Source organism: Pithys albifrons, chromosome 6, assembly GCF_047495875.1.
Source record: "Pithys albifrons albifrons isolate INPA30051 chromosome 6, PitAlb_v1, whole genome shotgun sequence".
NCBI lineage: Eukaryota > Metazoa > Chordata > Aves > Passeriformes > Thamnophilidae > Pithys > Pithys albifrons.
This window is the reverse complement of record NC_092463.1, coordinates 45213807-45220054: the sequence shown is the minus strand read 5'-3', so window position 1 is coordinate 45220054 and position 6248 is coordinate 45213807.

Here is a 6248-nt window from a genome sequence, read left to right as displayed (position 1 = left end):
TTAGCACATATTTCAATCCAACAAACAGCTTCTGTTCCCGGCATTTGGGGGATTTAAACGGGGGAGAGGGTGTGTTGTGGATCCACGGATTTCCAGTGGTTTTCAGTGTCTCTGTCCACATGCCGCAGTCACTCCCTGGGAGCTGGAAGTGCCAGTCTCCCTTCGAGTGCTGAGCTCCCAACGCAGCCCTCCGACACTGCTTGTGTCCAAAGCTTACTTACATCTGTCTTCAGAATCAGCCAGGCAAGTAAGAGTTAGGGGAGAGAGAGACCTGGGACATCACACAGGGCTCAAAAGTATCACAATAAACAAATAATGATCTTTAGAACAACAAATAAATTCTTTGTGGACCCTCCTCTGGATAACTGGTTGAATTTCAGAGCTATCCTTTTTCTTCTGTCAAGTGATCAAAATGTATGCTACTTTTATTAACTGTAAAACGAGGAAATTTATCATTACAGAGCTTTGTAAAACAAATATTCTTAGATGGCAGGTTATCTATGGCTGAAAAAAATACTATTTTTAGTAATCTGCAGGTTGCCCAGAGCACTGATGTCCACCCTATTTTAACTGAGAATTCAAGGAACTTATCTGGAGTTTTCATTCCAAGTTTAAATGAAATGCTTTTATTCAAGAGAATTTTCAAATCTGTATGGCTTGGGCCCGTGGTCATGTCCCAATGCTCATACTGTAACAGAAAGACATGCAAAAATGCTTTTCTCCACTCGGTGGTGCCAGTTGCACAGGGAAAACATTTTCCAGCCCTGGATCTGAGTATCACAAACCGTTTAGCAATTGTGCTTATATGAACATACATCACATCCAATGCTGTAGCAATTTGAGATCAATTAAAATCTTTAGTTGCCTGCTGTATCCCTACAAAACAATATTTCTTAAAAGTGATTTCCTGGGTACTTGGAAGTAAAGCACTCGACTAGGCTCATGTATGATCAAGTGGTTCCTTTGATAAAGAAGCTGATGCCTATATAGTGAGGTTGTGCATGGAAACTGGAGCTCCTGGGGGAATGGGACAAGCAAACAGCTACCTGGGTGAAGTTTGAATAAGTACCCCAGAGGGAGAGATTTGCTAACCTTCTCAAAGAGCCCGAAATGCCTCAATACTAACAATGTGTATTGTCAGGAAGCAGTGCCTGCCATTTCAAGATAAGAGGGGAAATCAGTATATGACTGCAGAGAGAGATTTTGATTGATATTTGGCATTGCAGTCCAATTTGATATTTTTTTGAAAAGGTCTCTCCAAATGCTAGGGAGTGAACAGTAAAAATAGACAAGTTGTTAGGAAATTCAGGCAAAACAGATGAAGAGCTGAGCTCAGGCCTAGTCAGCTAATGTTCTCAGAGGTGTATAAATGCCTTTCACACTGGGGTTTCGTGTGTGTCAGAGTCTAAACAAGGATATCAGGGTTTATCCCTGGACTTTTTTTACTTTCTCCATGCATTGCATATTCCATACATATTTTGATTTCTTTCACCTTACATTATTCACTTTGACATGAATCATTAAACCAGTTAGTAGGCTTTTTATATGGCACAAAGACTCACGACTAACCACTTCTCCAAGACATCATGCTATGAGAATGGCTTGGAGAAGAGTGTCTAGAAAGCTGCCTGGTGGAAAAGAACCTGGAGTTGCTGGTCAACAGCCAGCTGAATATGAGCCAGCAGTGTGCCCAGGTGGCCAAGAAGGCCAATGGCATCCTGGCTTCTATGAGAAACAGTGTGGCCAGCAGGACCAGGGCAGTGATTTGTCCCCCTGTAATCAGCACCTAGGAGGCCTCACCTCAAATCCTGTGTTTAGTTTTGGGCCCCTCACTACAACAAAGACATTGGGGTGCTGAAGCACATCCAGAGAAGGGCAATAGAGCTGGTGAAAGGTCTGTGAGGAGCAGCTGTGGGAACTGTGGTTTAGCCTGGAGAAAAGGAGGCTCAGGGGAGACCTTACTCCTCTCTACAAATATCTTCCTTTCAAGGAGGTTGTACCAAGGTGGGAGTTAGTCTGTTTCCCAAGTAACAAGGAACAGGACAAGAGGAGGTGGCCTCAAGTTGCATCAGGGGATGTCTAGTTTGGATATTAGGAAAAATTTCTTCACCAAAAGGGCTGACAAGTGTTGGAACATGTTGCCCAGGGAAGTGGTTGAATCACCACATCTGTGGGCATTTAAAAGGCATGTAGACATGGCACTTAGGGACATGATTTAGTGGTGGACTTGGCAGTGTTAGGTTTGTGGTTGAATTTGATGATATTAATGGTCTTTTCCAACCTAAATGATTCTATAATTCTAAGAACTGGAAGCATTGTAAGATCAGAGTGGGAACTCTCTCACAGTAAACATCAAGTATTACAAGTTCTGTAGATTTTTCCTCTGGCCAACATCAGATGTTTCAAGTAGGAGTCACATTAACTGTGAAATTCTGACCTGCAATGGAAGCACAGTCACCTCCCTCAGCCACCTTCTCAGGGAAGAGTGTGCAAGTCGAAAATGGATGTGAGTCCTGCAGGATCACAAAGTCTTCTGAGAAAGGGAAGTGCTTGGATAAGTGTTTATGTAGTTATGCAACTACTGGAGTGTGAACTTATGTTCACATTTGAAAGGACTCGATAGATCACTAGAACTTTTCCGTAATGTTATATGTGGAAACTGAAAACTTTCAGGGTGCTGTTGTATGAAAAAATTTGGTTTCTTTCAACTTTGAGTCAGTTTTTGAGACAGTTGCCTGTGGAAACTAAGCATGGGTCTTCCTGAGCTTCTCCAGAAAGGAGACTCTACTAGCCACTGGTTTTAGCCATGTATGGCCTATACCTGGTATAGTATCTAATACTTACTCAATATGTATATAGCTAACTTTCATATTATTGATTTGTCCTCCCTGCCCAGGGCCTTCAAGATCCTGGACATATACCACCAAAGAGGCAATATCCATGAAAATTAAATACTGATATCAGAAGAAAATACGTTATGTGATCCCTGTTGTCAATTCACCCAAAACTCAGCAGCTTGGCTGCTCTTGACCTGAGGAAGTGGGACATTGACCTTCAATGAACTAGCTCTGACGTGGGACACCAGTCACACCAGTGTGACCAGAGACTAAGCTCTGCTCTCTAAGAGTTAAAAGTGAAGAAACCCGCTATGAAACTATAAAGAAGAAAGCCAAATGCAAATCTTTGTGTTAAAAAACAGTGCAGGTGCTCCTCAGAGAGAGTCTGCACACTTATCTCAGAGCTCAGGAGTCTCACACAAGATGACCTTGTTTATATGAATTTTGTGGTTAAGCCTCATAAATTGCCAGGTGCCACCTAGATCTGAGAGTTCTCTATTGTGTTTAGTTCAAGTAAACTGTGGTTAGCGCCAGGGTTGTACTGGGAGCTTGGAGGGACAGGGATAAGTGAGATAAACAGCACTGCATTGTCTTTAAAAAGCAGAGGGAACACAGAAAGATTGAGAGCATGCATGAGAGAGAGCAAACAAGCTTGACATTTGGAACAAACTGGGCAGACATAGCAGCAGCTCTACAAACTGACAGCAAGCTGAAGGTAGGCTAGCAGTATTAATGACAGCATCCCAGATGCTTGTATGACATCCTAGTGTTGATTCCTTTTCCTGGTTTAATGTGCAGGTAAAAATTTTATTTTATAGGTGCTTTGTCACTTCAGAGATTGTTCTGTTCATTTTGGAGAGATTGTATAAAGCAAGGTCTTCCTTGATGTGAACAAAAGTATTGCAAACTTGCTTGTCTTCAGAAACGTATGAAATACTGTGATCTGGGGAGAAAAGGGATTTCTTTTCTCTTTTCCAGATAAAAAGAACACAGCTGTTTGACTTGATTAAATAACCATGGCTGGAAGTTCATGCCTGAGGTTCCCTCCATAAAAATCCGAGTGGGGTAGGCAGGGAGAAAAAAGGTTGTTCTGTGTGACCCCTCAACTAGAATAGCAGAACACAGGCAAATTTAGTGTGAGTAGCAGGAAATACTCCTGGCACTAGGAATATTTCTAGCTCTCCCAGGAGAGCTGCTGAAATCTTCATTGCCTGGGAGCAAGGCAATTCGAAGTGTTTGATGAGTAGCCTGTTGACAGCAATTAACTACTACAGAAGGTGAAGGTCAGATGACCTGGGAAGGCTTCTTTGTCATTCATTTCTTCCAGGGCGTGTTCAATGAAAGAGAAAAGAAGGAGAATTGTTAAACTTTTCTTTAGCAGGAGTAAACCCTGTCTGATTCATTTGACTTGGTGATTAATAACAAGAGGCAGGTCATGGGTTTGGACATGAGTATGGCACTGCAGTGGCACTTACCCAAAGGGTTAAGAAGAATAAAGAAAGTATTAAATATTTTGCTCTAAATGTACTCAGTGCTGGCTGTTTCTTTACAATGACTGAGATACTGCCCAGAAGAGGCATTGCTTATGATTTAAAAGATTCTGAAGGTGCTGTTGGAGATGGTGAAATGACACAAAATTGCATAAGATGTTATGTACAATAAAAGGATCTGTGAACAGTATAGGCAACAAGCTATTCAATTACTCTGCAGGTGGTAGGGACACAGAACTATTCAGGGGCAAATGGGTTACTGCTCAGTGGATAAATTTTACCAAGTCTGTCACAGTATACAGCCAAGAAAGTGAGACAGTAGTAATGCTCTGAATGCATCTGTGCACAGCTGCATATCGCAGAACTGCGAACAGCAGAATACAAGCAAGCATGTTGCCAGGCTGTATCGGTGATGGACAGCAGGGGACTGCAGTGCAGAGAGAGATATTTAGTAGTATAGGCAGCTAGATAGAGCAATGTGGGCAGATGGGGATAGTGGTATGGGCAGCTTGTTCTCAGTGGGATGAAATGAAGAGAAGCTGGGAAGAAAACAAACCTAAATTTTAGTTGCCAAGGCCTAATGAACAATTTTGAAGTAAAACTCAGCTCTCCAGGAAAGAGCTAAGCAGACTGATATATCATTCTGGATGTGGAACTTAATTAATGTATGCAGTCCTTTCCCAATAGACTCTGAAAGGCTGTGCTGAAGTGATGCTTTATTGAAAGGTTATAAATGAAAGAATCTCACAAACACCCTGAGATCATCACTTTAGCCCATGACTTAAATGTATTTCTTTATGAAGGACACCTTCTGAAAAGACACTGGACTCAGGCTTCTAGCAAGTTATGTGGTTGCTAAGTGATGATATCAGTTAAAGCAACCACAGCCATAGCCATGCCATTTCTAGTTCTAGTACATTGTCTTAATATACAGTTTTTCTCATTTTTATTACTCACACCAACCAGATCAGTAAAAACAAAATAAACCAAAAAACATAATTGAATTTCCTCTATACTGTTTTCTTACTTTGTGCACTTCACATAGCCAGGTAATAAAAAATAGGTTAGTCACTCTTGTTGTTTCAACACAATTTTATTTTCTAAGGCTGATGCAGGAGCAAAAAGTTTCAGTGTTTGAGGTGAAAGTCTTGTATTTATTTTTATACACACCATATTTCTATGAAAACCACATTGATAGTACTTTTGGTTGCACCTCTATGAAAGCTAAAATTGGGGTAAAATTTAAAAAGACCTTTTCAGCTTTCCAGAACCAGTAATCCTTACAGAGAGAGTTTTCAGCAGGGTACTTAAAACAGATGAATAGTGCACAATGTATAAATATTTTCTCTAGATCAAATCTGCAGCCAGTATACATTGCCATATCTCCTTTAGAGTTCAGAGAACTGCAGTGCTTTGCATCAAGAGAGGATACACTCCTCCTGCTTTAATGGAGCCACTCACATTCCTTAAGCACAGGCTAAAGCACCTTACAAAACAGGAGCCTGAATAAAGTCTACACTGGGAATGAGTAGTATGTGCTGCCCATGTGGAATGGCATGTATTAGACACTTCAGATTCAGAACTAACAGGTAGTGTAAGAGCAATGGTCTTGCTTATTTAGATAGTATAGCATGAATCAGGCAAAATTGTACCTCTTAGACACCAATTGAGTTCAGTTTCATATAAAAAAATCACCAATTTTCAGAATGTAATTCTGTTGTCTGTAGTAGCGTTACTTATGATGAGTTCAGTCAGGCATAAGAAGGAAGGGGCAGATTTGGATATTTGTACCAGATTGGTGATCTAATAGATATTTAATGCCTCAGGATCAAAGTCACATTTGAGTACTTATCTGAGATACTGAGTAAACAGTCTTGTTGGGGCCTCTTAATGCAGTAGGTGTCTTGGATAAGTAACTCAC